The following is a 12,704-nucleotide window of genomic DNA, read 5'->3' as shown; positions in this document are numbered from 1 at the left end:
AAAACAAATTAGCCAACTCCTCTGACAGTTTCGTCTGTGAAACAGGTGACTAAGAAGACAAAAACGAGGAAACCTGTGAGAAGTGCCGGACCCAGAGCCTGGTGGGGTCCCCTGCGATTAGTAATACGTGAGACGACACGTACAAACCCCGCAGAGGAGAGCCCGGCATACACAGCGTGTTTAGTAAATCACGTCACCCTTACTCTTATTTTCTGTCCTGTGTTAGAGCGACAGCGAGCCTCCCACTTCTAGAACATCCATTTGCAGGGGCAGTGCCACCATCTGCCCTGGTTTCTCCAGGACACGGTGGGCGAGAACCAGGCTTCCGTGAACGAGTTCAGGATTCTACCTACGAACTCTCACGTCATTGCTGGGGGAGGAAGATGTGCCCTGAGTTCCAAGTAACTGACTCACACGGTGTTTGAAAACAGCCATTTATAGCTATAGATGAATGGGTGACTCACGGTTTTCAAACACTCTTGACACATTTTTTTTTTTTTTTTTTTTTAGCCACAGAAACCTCGGTTCAAATAACCTCCCTGAGATACAAAACAGATTTTTCCATCGGCAGTGGCAGGTGAGATGGAGGGCGTGGAGGTGGGCTAGAACCCGCCTCCCATGCCAACCACGCCCACGCCCCAGCCCCAGCTGCTGTCAGCAGACACCTCTGAAGACCAGCTGGACTATCTGGTTATTGAAAACGACTCTGTGTCCACCACATGGGACTGTTTAGGACGCCTGCGATGCCTTGTCTTATTTTAAATATGCCTCTGTTTAAGCAGAAGTAATCATTCCACGGCGATGGCAGGTTAATAGGGTTCTCTGCTAACCCCTGAAATATTGCCGATATTACTCTCCGTGGATCAAACAAGACAGATCAAAGTCAAGATTTTCAAAATTCTCTTGTAGGAGGAAATTCCTCCAGGCAAAACTTTGAGGTTTTCACAGTCCTGAAAACTCGCCTTGACTTTCTTCTGGCAACAGAAAAGACCCCTTTCTCGGTGCCAAGCAGGACTCTATTTCTTCTCAGAAACTATTTTATAGATTACGTGTCATTTCCTACTTTCCTTTTCATTCTCGCAGTAATTATCTCCCTTTAAGGAACCGTCTGCACAGCCTACAGTAGGCGTGTTTAGGCAGATAAGCGCTACAAGCCAAGCCAGCTGGGAGCGCGCTGTTTCTGTAACCCTTCTAAATCCCGGGACCCACGTGGGCAGCGTTGCATTCAAAGAACCCTAGCCTTGCGGCCAAAAAAGTAATTAAAAGGGAATTCCAAACCTTCTCTAAACTGTGCAGGGGATCCAAATTTAGAACTCACAGCAGCAGTTTCTTCTACTGGCCTGTCTCTCACGGGCCCCCCTGTGTCCACCCTCCCAGGTCCTTGGAAGGCCTCTCTTCCCACTGGTCCTCAAAGCCTTTCTGCGCACTCGCCCTGCACTGGGGTGGCGGTAACAGGTCTCTCGGGTGGGCAGGGAGGAGGTGATGAGGATGGGACATCTGAATACTCCCTCTTCATCTTAGTAACTTTGGGCCTGTTTGCTGTGTTCTACATTATATTCTTGTTATTGTCTGATTTTGTGCGATGTATAGATCCACCCAACCTGATGTACTCTGGGCCAGCTGGCTCAATGGGGCAATTTTTAGTTTTATTATCTATTTCACAAGTTTCCAGGAGCTCATATGGCAGAGAAAATCTGACCCCTGTATCCACCACAGAGTTATTATGGCCACTCATTCTCATAGGATAAAGGAGGGATTCGAAGCATCCTTCTAATTGCACACAGTTACTCTGTTGCAAGTAAGGCTCACCAAAGGAGAGGAAGTTAGTGCTCAAAAAGCCCAATGATGGGCAGGTGCCAGAAAGGAAAGTTGTAAGCCCCGCCCTTTGCTCCCATGGTGGGAAATCAGTGAAATTGTGGGAAACTGACAATGACTGGAGTAAGAGATATCTCCTGAATTTGTTAAAGACAGGCCTCTAAAAATCAGGAGTTTTCACAAAACAACTCAACTGAAAAGGAAACCCCAATGAGCAAGTTCCCAGACCGCACAGTTACTCTACAGCAGCCACTTCTCACTTTAAAACGAGGCTTCAGATGTGGGAGCATTGGAGAGACAAAAGAGTTGATGAAATAGTCCTTGCTTTAAAGAGGCACCTGCTCTAAAGGGGAGGGGTCATGGTCAAAGGCAAGCAGAGCCGACCAGACGTAGCGTCGTGAGTGGTCTAGAAAGCTACTATTCTGGAAGCTTCTACGTTCGAAGCACAAAGTGACGAGGACCAAGTCTTGCCATGGGCAATGAGGGTCAGGGAAAGCCACCCCAAGCAAAGAGGACTGGGAAGAACATTCCAGACTGCAGGAACAGCACGCACAAAAGTTTGAAGGTGTGCTTGGTGGAGTTAGGAGACTGTGAGTCCTCCTGGGCAGCCAGTGGGTGGAGTTGAGGATGTCCCAGGTGTCCCTGGAGGACAAGAGCAGAGTGACCTGGCTGGAAGAAAAAGTTAAGATGAATGAACAAGGAAAACTGTCACTGACACTTGACCCTGTGTAACAGAGACATCCGCTAGGACAGTGGTCGGCAAACCGCGGCTCACGAGCCACATGCGGCTCAATCAGATTGAGGACGTTTTTAGCACAGGCCAGTTTAGGAGTACCCTAATTAAGTTAATGACAATGTACCTACCTATATAGTTTAAGTTTAAAAATTTGGCTCTCAAAAGAAGTTTCAATCGTTGTGCTGTTGATATTTGGCTCTGTTGACTAATGAGTTTGCCGACCACTGATAGTAGATTGGGCTCAACCACCACAACCCAGAGTGTTACCCCCTGGGTGGCCATCTTCCACGGCCACCAAGCCCTTCCTCCTGGGTCACTCAGGAGAGGGCTCAGTGATCTGGACTTGAACCAGTAGCAGAGGCCTTGGGCTTTCAAGAAACCAAAACCAGTACCTTCTAATCAAAGCCTGGGGAGCTTTGGGGAAGAGAGAGGGGAAGAGGCACCCAGCAGCATGTGCTGACCAGAGCAGGGACAAAGGCGCAAGGCTGCAAGGGGCGTGATTCAGGAGGGGTGCCCACAAGAAATCCAGCTTCTGTGGACAGATGGATACACAGGTGATAGAGACAGACAGGTCGGTCCATTGATAGACAGGTCCGTGCAGTTTGTGCCATTCACTCGTCCCTTCACCCAAGAGCCTCTTGTGATTCGCTTCTGTTGTGTAGTTAAAAACAAAAAATGTGCCTATCGCAACAAATGCTCTCTTCTCCAGTTCCCTCCATGGTGACGCTGGGTCCAAGCCAGGTGGAGAGGAGCACGAACAGTTCAGAGCCTTTTCATCTGCGACCCCCCACCCCCAAGCCCTCAGCAACACTCTAGCTGAAAATACGGGGAGGTAAGGACCAGGGATCATCTTCCAAGGTCCAAGCCAGGGATCCTCCAACCAAGAGGAGTATCCCGTTTCCACGCAGCGAGAGGGGCCGTAAACAGTGCGAATTCCTCTCTCATATTGAATTCCTTGATGTTTGTAAAGTTTCACCTATCCTTTAAAAAAAAGGTGAGATTCGAAAAAGCAAATACTCGGGTCTCTGTGTACATAGACTATCCTTTTCAGCAGAACAGTAATCTCCACAAGACATTTCATAAGGAACTGAGGTCAGACAAAGTACTATTTATTAAAAAAAAATCACCCCCTACCCTTTTACTAACTGAATTGTCTTCTTTTTAATATCAGATTACCTTTTATTCCGCTGCACTTGCTAAAGACCAGATTAGAATGGGTGCGACGAAAGAAACCACATGAAACAATGTCTGAGTCCGTTAAGAACCTGGGTTTTGGTTCTGGTGTGTGACCTTGGGCAGGGCTGAGGACATCGCTGAGCTTTTATTTCTGTCTGGAAATTGATGAAGGTGATTTCGAAAGTCCTCCCTGCCCTGATATCCTATGGCCTTACCCATCTTTTCTCCCCTTTAACTATCGACGTGCTTGAAGTATATAGCAGGTGCTTAATAAATATCTTGGGTGGATAAGTATGGAGTGATTCTCTGCCATGCTCAACAAAGATAATACAGTTTGAAGTGCTTTGCTCCCACTTACGTTGCTGCATGGTGGTTTGGGCGAGCACGTGCCCGTTATGGGGACAGTCACTACTGTTGCTTCACAGACCCTTGTGCCTGATATGCCAACAACCAATTAAAATCATTAAAAAAAATACCATGTGGGCCAAGCAAAATATTTCTATGACTTGTATTTAGTCTAGGGAACAAATCTTTCCTGCAAGACGTGTGACTGACCTCCACATTTGAATTTGGAAGTGGGGATGTGGGTGCAGCTACGCCACGGGGCTCTGCCCAGACCCGTGTGTGCACACGGAGCCCTGCCTGGCGTGGACCAAGCTCAACACTGAGTCTGTCCTCTCAGACTCGTTCCTTTCTCAAACCTTCCATCTGCTTGCCCTTTTGAGCTGTGTTCTGGAATAAAGAAATTCTCTGGTTCAATCAGCCAGCTCACTGGTTCAATCTTAGGGAGCGCATGTCAGTGGGACCTTTTAATCCTGAATATCACAGTTCAACTTCCAGGATCCCTCACTGGTTAATAATAGCAGCATGTCCTTGGTTTAGAGATGTGGTGAGGGATCCTCTCTGAACCCTCTGATGACTGGACATTTTTAAAGTCTTGTTTCGGTCTATTAACTCGATTTACTCGGGGTTTAGCTTCTTCTGTTGTGGTTGTGGTCCTTCTTGCATGGTGTTGGTTTTTATTCAAGTGTCATGGGTCCCCTGGTTGCACGTGAAGCTATTCGTTTGCCATCCCCTGCGCCCTGTGTCCGATGCCCCTCGGGTGACCTGGAGCATTCCTCGGGCAGCGGAAGACGCATAGGCTGTATTGTAGGCACACGCTGCCTGAGCTCTGTGTCTCAATCTGGCAATTCTCTGTACTTTCTGAGTTCATTTTTTTCGACTGAAATTTTATCTAGAGTAGCATGAAAATTTAAACAAGACTGGAAAGTTTGTTATAAAAATAGCAGCACGTAATTCTCACCCTCCGTTCTCTTGTCCGAGAAGGGGCAACCACTTTCAATCAGCTTACGATGATTCTTCTGAGAGGCTGGGTGACTTGCCTGAGGTCTCACGACTCGCAAGGGCAATGCTGGGATGTGGACCCGAGTGCATCCGTTCACCCACCAGCCCACAGCGCCTCCCCAGCCTCGCCTGCTGTAGCGCCCCCTGGAGGACCTGGCGGCTCTTCAGCTGGGCAGCTTTGGCAAAGATGCTCAGCAGCGAGTGGGAGGTGCCTGAGAACTCCCCACGGAGTGGGGCCACCCCCGCCTGTCAGAAGGTGGGGGAACGCAGGTGTAACTGCTGCTGAGTCTACTGCCGCTGGAGGTGGGCGCGTGGAGGAGGCAGGGAGGCTCCTGGCCAGTGAGGAGGTGGCCCCCGGGGCCCAGAGGCCAGCCTCCCTGGGCCCAGCATCTGTGCCCAGAGCAGGGAGCTGCGGGGTGGGGGTGGGGGGTGGGAGTGGTGCTGGAGCCAGGGTGGAGCAGGGAAGGGCAGCTGTGATATATAGATCACTCCTGGGAATAGAAAAAATAAGTCAATTGGAAATTCTAAGCCCGTGGGTGGGATGTGAAAACTATGGGCTTCTTGCAGGATTCCAGTTCTTCCTCTTGGGCCGTCACACTTCCTAGAGAAGGGTCTGCCGTCTGCCTGGAGGATGCTATGGTCCTTCTGCCTCTGTTCTGGGGACTGATCACAGTCCAACATTCAGCGAGGTGAAAGTTCTCCGAAACCCCGGGTGGCACCCCACCCTCAGCTGTCCCTGGTGCTCCCCGACTTTCCACCCCTCGGGCTGGGGCTCCACATTTCTCTCTGGGCGGTATTGGTGGTCCGGGCCGACTAGGGAACCAACTTCTGAAATACCCATTTGTATTTGTTGATTCATTTCGCGCCAACTTCATTCCTGCTCTTAATTCATTCGAGCTCAGTCCTGGAGGGGGTCCTGGTGGGGGTCCCAGCAGGGGGGGAGGGGGGTAAGTCCTGGCCGGGGGGGGGGTGTCTCGGTTGGGGTGAGGAAGTGGGGTCCTGGCCAGGGTCCTGGAGGTGGGTGGGGTCCTGGCAGGGGGGGTCCAAGCGGGGGTCCTGGAGGTGGGTAGGGTCCTGGCAGGGGTTCCAGGCAGGGGTCCTGGCTGCCCACCCTCACAGCAGCCAGCTTGCCCGAGTCCACTACCCCTGGTCCATCTGCTTTTCCACATCCCAAATTTTGCCATAGTTTTTTTCAGTCTGTCCTTGTGTGCTTATGTGCTAAAAAAAAAAAAAAAAAAAAAAAAAAAACCCAAGAAAATCTCTTTATACTGATTTCAGAGGGTTTGGAAGGGAGAAGAAGAAAACACTAGCGTTGGATCCATGTTTACTGAGGCGGTCCTCCCTCTCTCCTCTGGGGTCAGCAGCTACCTGGACCCTGGCCTGTTCTCTGGACCCTGTGGCCACTCACTGCTTCTGTCTGGAGGTCAGTGCTGGAAGGCAGGCCCCCTGGGCAACCGCACGTGCAGACCCCCGGGCCTCGCTCACCTCCACTCCCTCGGGGCTCCCTGCTCTCCACCCTCCTCCTCACCACTGAGGCTCCTCCTGCGTCTGCGGAGCCTGGGTCCCCTGCAGGCTTCTCTTTTCTCTTTCCTTTTGCCCTATGTTGATCTGATCCGTTTAGCATTTTAAGTCATGTTGCAAAATTTCTTGTCTGCCAATGCCCTCTTATTATTTAAAACAGTTATGATTTTATTATTGAAGCATATATTCTTTTTCTGAATTTTATGAAAGTTTGGGTGGAATCAGGAATAGTTGCAAGTACTTAATTAGTTGTCTTATCCAGCCCTGAAGTGAAAACATTCAGGCCAGCTCCCTTTCCCTGTCCCGGTGGTCAGGCGGTGAGCTGGAGGTTAGGTCACACTTAGAATGGTCTTTGCCACACTAAGATGATTCTTCCATATTTTCTTTTAGTACATCTCTATTATTTTCTCACATTTAAAATTTTGGTTCCTTTGAAGTTTTATTTGATGTTAGATGTACAGAGAGGTCTAGATTTAGAAAATGTTTATCCATTTGTTTAAACATTTTTGACCAGTTTTCTAATTTGAGATACACACTGAGTTAATTCATGTAGCTTCATGATATGTATTATTATCTTATGGGATAAGTTCTCTCTCTCTCTCTTTTTTAAGCATTCTTGGCACTCTGGCACTCTGTATAAGTTTGTTCTATTAAATACATTTTTGACTAATTCGGGCAAGTTACAAAATCCCACTAGCATTTGGGTGTGCTTGCATTTATTTTTACAGATTCTTTTAGGGAGCACTGGCATTTTAATAATTATAAGCCACATTTAAGCCTCTTGGATAAATCTAAGTTATCCAGCCAGCTGAAGTAATAGTTTATTTTGAGATGTAATAAAGTTGTCTCAACATCCATCTCACACCTGATAGAAGTCCCAATGCGTCCTCGGTCTCCCTGGGGTTGCGCGGCAGTGCCAGGGTTGGCTGTTTGTTTATTTTTCCCCCGGGCCAGTTCCATTTTCCTGCTGCCTTGGAATCCTTGATCTCCGCTCTGGCTCTGACCCCTGCACATCTGTCCTTTCTCCGGTCCGCACACTCCACTGGACCATCTGATCTTTCCACTGGCACCAACTCAAGGCTGTGAGCACACGAGATAGGCGACTTCAGGGTGGCGTAACATTCCGAGCTCTGGAGTCAGACTGTCTGCGTCAACAGCTAGAGTCCATTTGCAAGCTGTGCACTTGGTCCAGTTACTCAACTTCTCTTTGCTTGCACTTCTCACTGTCCTGGGAAATAGGATTTTTGCGATAACTAAATGACAAACAGTTGAAGTGTGTCGTGCATTGATCCAGAAAGTAGGTGCTCAATAAATAGGAGCTTTTAACATCATTATCACCACCACCACCACCACCATCATCATCGAAGGTTTGGAGGCTATACAAATAGATTATATTGTGATGGAGCACAAGACATGACTTTAAACTGAGTAATAATGTATGTGTTTACCTTAAAAGAGCCTCTACTCATCCTCTTCCTAGAAAAAGGTCTTCACTTGCTCTTTAAGCTCCCTCTCAGGCCACTTACTTTGATGTCTCCCCTTCTTTTTTCCTGGCTTACTCACTTCCAGCCCAATTTCCCTACCTTAAATCTGGTCCATTACACAAGGCACAGGGATTATCATTTCAAAACTAAACCAGCCCAACAAGGTTTCACAAAAAGACCAGTTCTCTCCGGAGAGGAATTCTATAGTTTCACAGCTCAAAAAACTTAACAATTATTTTTTTTCCTACTTCACAGAGTTAAGATAGCCTATCTAAAAGGTACATCTCTCCATTTTATCAAGTCTCCTTTATTGTCAGTATAGAGTGTTGTTTTCTACATAGAGCATGTGTCTGAGAGTTATATATAAATTGTTATTGGGAACGGAATTTTATTCATTACACTGTCTTGCTGGTTATTGTTAGCATGAAAGTTATTACTTTTTTGTATATTTGTTTTGGACCTTGAGAATAGTACCGTTGTTTCCAACAATTTTCTCAGTTTATTTTCCTCAGTTTTCTCTGGTATCTAATCATTTTATCTTCAAATAATAAAAATTTTGCTTGCTTCTTTGCAATACTTATACCTTTTGTTTTGCTTTATTGTGCTGGCTTGGACAGATGTTCTATATCAGTGACGATAATGGTCCGCTGAAATTGATGGATTCTACTTGCAAATATTTTGTTTAGGATTTATAAGTGAAATGAGGTCTACTGTTTTCTTTTTGGTTTCTCTTTGATAGGTTTTGGGGTAGTGTTTTTCTGGCTTTATAAAAACAATAAAAGCATTGAGAAGCACTCCTTTCTCTGAGTTCTGGAACAATTAAACATTTTTTTGTATTATCTATTCTTTGATGGTTTGAGCCATGTAGGCTGCCTGGGCCTGACTCCTTTGAGGAATAGCTTCTTCATAATTGCCTCAAAGCTTATTTAAGGTTGTCTGTTTCTTCTTGATATAGACAATTTATTATTCCTGGAATACTTGTTCACATTATCCAAGTTTTAAAATTTATTTCAGCAGTTTCACAAAGCATTCTTTTTTTTTTTTTTTTTACAGGAACAGAGAGTGAGTCAGAGAGAGGGATAGACAGGAACACAGAGAGATGGGAAGCATCAATCATCAATTTTTCATTGCGACACCTTAGTTGTTCATTGATTGCTTTCTCATATGTGCCTTGACCGTGGGCCTTCAGCAGAACAAGTAACCCCTTGCTCGAGCCAGTGACCTTGGGTCCAAGCTGGTGAGCTTTATGCTCAAACCAGATGAGCGCGCGCTGAAACTGGCGACCTCGGGGTCTCGAACCTGGGTCTTCCGCATCCCAGTCCGACACTCTATCCACTGTGCCACCGCCTGGTTAGGCACAAAGCATTCTTGAATATCTTAAAAACTTGCCCCTGGGGCCTGGCTGGGTTGCTCAGTGGATAAAGTGTCAACCTGGAGCACCAGAGGTCACAGGTTCGACCCTCCTGTTAGGCTACATATGAGAAGCAACCAATGAATGCACAACAAAGTGGAACAACAAGTTGATGCTTCTCTCTCTCTCTTTCTCTCTCTCTTTCTCTCTCCTTCCCTTCTTCTCTCTCTTTCTCAAATCAATGAAACAATTGAAAAAAAAAAACTTTCCCCCACATCTGTGGTTATTTGTCCTTTCTTTTGTCTTTAATTTGGATATTTGTATCTCTACTCTTTGTTCTTCTTTAATTAAGGTAGACTATGATTTGTCTTTTTAGGGTTTCATATCTCCTTAATGAGTTAATGAATGATCTTGCTTTTAGGTTTTCTAGTTTAAATTCAGTCTCATGCTTTTAGTCTTTATCTCCTTCCGCTTTGTGGTTGATCTTACTCTTTCTTCTTAGTAATAAGAGCATTGACGGCTGTAAAATTTCCCCAAGGACAATTCAGCTTCAGTTCACCCGTTTTGGTGTGCAGCAATGTCTGTCTGTTGTGTTAGCCAGTAGGTATGGAGAGAGTGTGCAGTGTTTCCATGTTGTTGAGGAGTTACTGTTTGTTCGTTTCTACTTATTTACTTCTAGTTTTTTCAGAAAATGTGATCTACTCTTCCTGCTGTTGAAAATATGTTGAAGTAGCTTTTACGGCATAATGTGGACTTACTTCATGCCTGAGAAACAGTTAGGGTCGATAATTATTTCATAAATATTGGGAAAATAACATACATTCTCTAATTATGATATGTGACATGTAATAGATGTTATAGATGTATAGAAATATACTACATCTACTATCTACTTCTATACATATATAACATATATATACATGTTATTACTTATACTATTGTGATCACCTATATCCATATGTTTTTTTTTTCTTTTTTGTATTTTTCTGAAGCTGGAAACAGTCAGACAGACTCCCGCATGCGCCCGACTGGGATCCACCGGCACGCCCACCAGGGGGCTATGCTCTGCCCATCCGGGGCGTCGCTCTGTTGCGACCAGAACCACTCTAGCGCCTGGGGCAGAGGCCAAGGAACCATCCCCAGCGCCCGGGCCATCTTTTGCTCCAATGGAGCCTTGGCTGCGGGAGGGGAAGAGAGAGATAGAGAGGAAGGAGAGGGGGAGGGGTGGAGAAGCAGATGGGCGCTTCTCCTGTGTGCCCTGGCCGGGAATCGAACCCGGGACTTCCGTACGCCAGGCCAACGCTCTACCACTGAGCCAACCGGCCAGGGCCTATATCCATATGTTTTAATGTCCTTGATCTGTCAAGATCTAAGAGTGATGTGGAATTTGATTTTTGTCAGTCACCCCTCTCATTTTTCTGGAGTTTATCATACAAGGAAATGTTTAAGTGTGGTCCCTGGGCCAGCAGCATCAGCAGCACCTGAGGCCGTGGCAGGCATGCGAAACCTTGAGCCCCACCCAGACCTGCTAGATCAGAAACTGGGGCTGGCCCAGAAGTCTGTGCCGCAGGAAGCCCTCCAGGTCCGCGATGCACACTCACATGTGAGGGTCTCCCTGTGTCCCACTCCGTCCTGAGGAATTACTCTTCCTGCCCACTAGTGTGTGGAGCCACCTTTCCCAGTAACTTCATTCTGTTTCTGAAGTACTCATTCTGTACCAATATCCTGCGTCATACTCTTTTCAGTTTTATAGCTAATAACCAAAGACAGGCAAATCAGAATTAGATATTATGCTTTTCTTAGTAAATTTACAAAGATTTAAAAACTCAGTAACTTTCAGTGTTGACAAGAAGCTAATAAAGTAGACATGTTCATACATTTGTTGTGAGATGTAAAGTGATACATTTTTTTTTCCTGAAAAGAAATAATGGTAATATGTCTAAAATAGCTTAACCTTTGCTTCAGTAGTCCCACCCCTAGGAATTCATTGTAAGAAAATAATCAGAACTGGAGAAAATTTTATATTTAAACTGCTTTTGGATTGCTTATTTATTTATACTATCAATCATTTCTAATAAATAGAATATTTTTCTGGAGAAGTTATAGGTTAAATGTATGACATGTACCTACCATTATAGTATTGGACATAACAATTTCACTGCCTTAAAATTCTTGTTTCACCTATTTGCTTTTTTAAATAGAGAAGAATATAGGTCACCTAGGAGGCCAACAATACAAGAATTTCAAATTATGACATATTCAATTCAAATGAAATATTATACAGCCACTAAAAATAATGTTCCTAGAAAATACTTAATGGCTTGCGGAAATGTTCATGATGTACTACTAAGTAAAAAAAACAAATAGTATACAAACTGTATTTGTAATAATATCACCCAACTTTGCAAAAATATATAATTATGTGTGCTCATGATAAAAAAAATACTCCAAAGAGTGAAAAAGACTGAAGGCTTGACATCAGAATGCCTAGTAGGTATCCGTGAGAAGCTAACATAGACGGCAGGGTTAGGAATGCAGCCTCTGGCATAAGCCAGCCTGGGTCAGACTCATGGCTCAGCCGCCTGGAGCTGTGTGGTCTTAGGAAAGTTTCTTTTCTTTTTTGTGTTTATGAAATTATCTAAAATAAGTATGCCTCACTTTTAAAATGAGAAAAAAGTAAAAAAAAAGAAAAAAAAAAGAGGAAGTGATGGAGAAGCAAGAGGAGCGTAAAAATTCCCCACGCAAAGTGGCTGAAGCAGAAAAGAGAAGTTGTTGACACAGAATTGAAGTGGTGTTGTTTTTTTGCATTTTTCTGAAGTTGGAAACGGGGAGGCAGTCAGACAGACTCCCACATGCGCCCGACCGGGATCCACCCGGCTTGCCCACCAGGTTTTGTAGGAGGGTTGGCTTGAAGCAGGGCTCTAATAATGACCCTCAGACCCTGTTTCCTCTGTCTTTCAGTTTACTACCTGGCTCTTTCCGGGCCATGGGCTTCCTCCTGCAGCGGCCCCAGACCTCATGTGGTCCTCAACATCCTTCTCACTTCACAGCCAGTGAGAATTTTCCATAATTCCCAAAGAAAATCTCATGTCATCCCATTGGCTCTGTTGGAGTCATTTCTACCAATCAGAGTGGCCAGGGAAGATACAATGCACTGATTGGCTTAAGCCTGGATCATTCAACAGCCTGAATCAAGCATCGAGTCCTTGTCCACAAAACCAGAGGGAGGGACAGCAAGCAAAGGAGCAATTCTCTAATAGGAAATACTAGGTGGCAA

At 45.6% G+C, this 12,704-nt stretch overlaps 1 long non-coding RNA gene across 1 annotated transcript; it reads left to right on the top strand.

Moving 5' to 3' along the window:
• The first annotated feature begins 5,616 nt into the window (after positions 1 to 5,616).
• LOC136384498 (uncharacterized) lies at positions 5,617 to 12,499 on the top strand. Its single transcript, XR_010747610.1, has 3 exons — positions 5,617 to 5,760; positions 6,350 to 6,494; positions 12,389 to 12,499. It is a non-coding gene; the product is annotated as an uncharacterized lncRNA (long non-coding RNA).
• Positions 12,500 to 12,704: the final 205 nt, after the last annotated feature.

This window comes from Saccopteryx leptura, chromosome 13 (genome assembly GCF_036850995.1).
Source record: "Saccopteryx leptura isolate mSacLep1 chromosome 13, mSacLep1_pri_phased_curated, whole genome shotgun sequence".
NCBI classification, from domain to species: Eukaryota; Metazoa; Chordata; class Mammalia; order Chiroptera; family Emballonuridae; genus Saccopteryx; species Saccopteryx leptura.
This window is presented reverse-complemented; position numbering and strand designations above follow the sequence as displayed.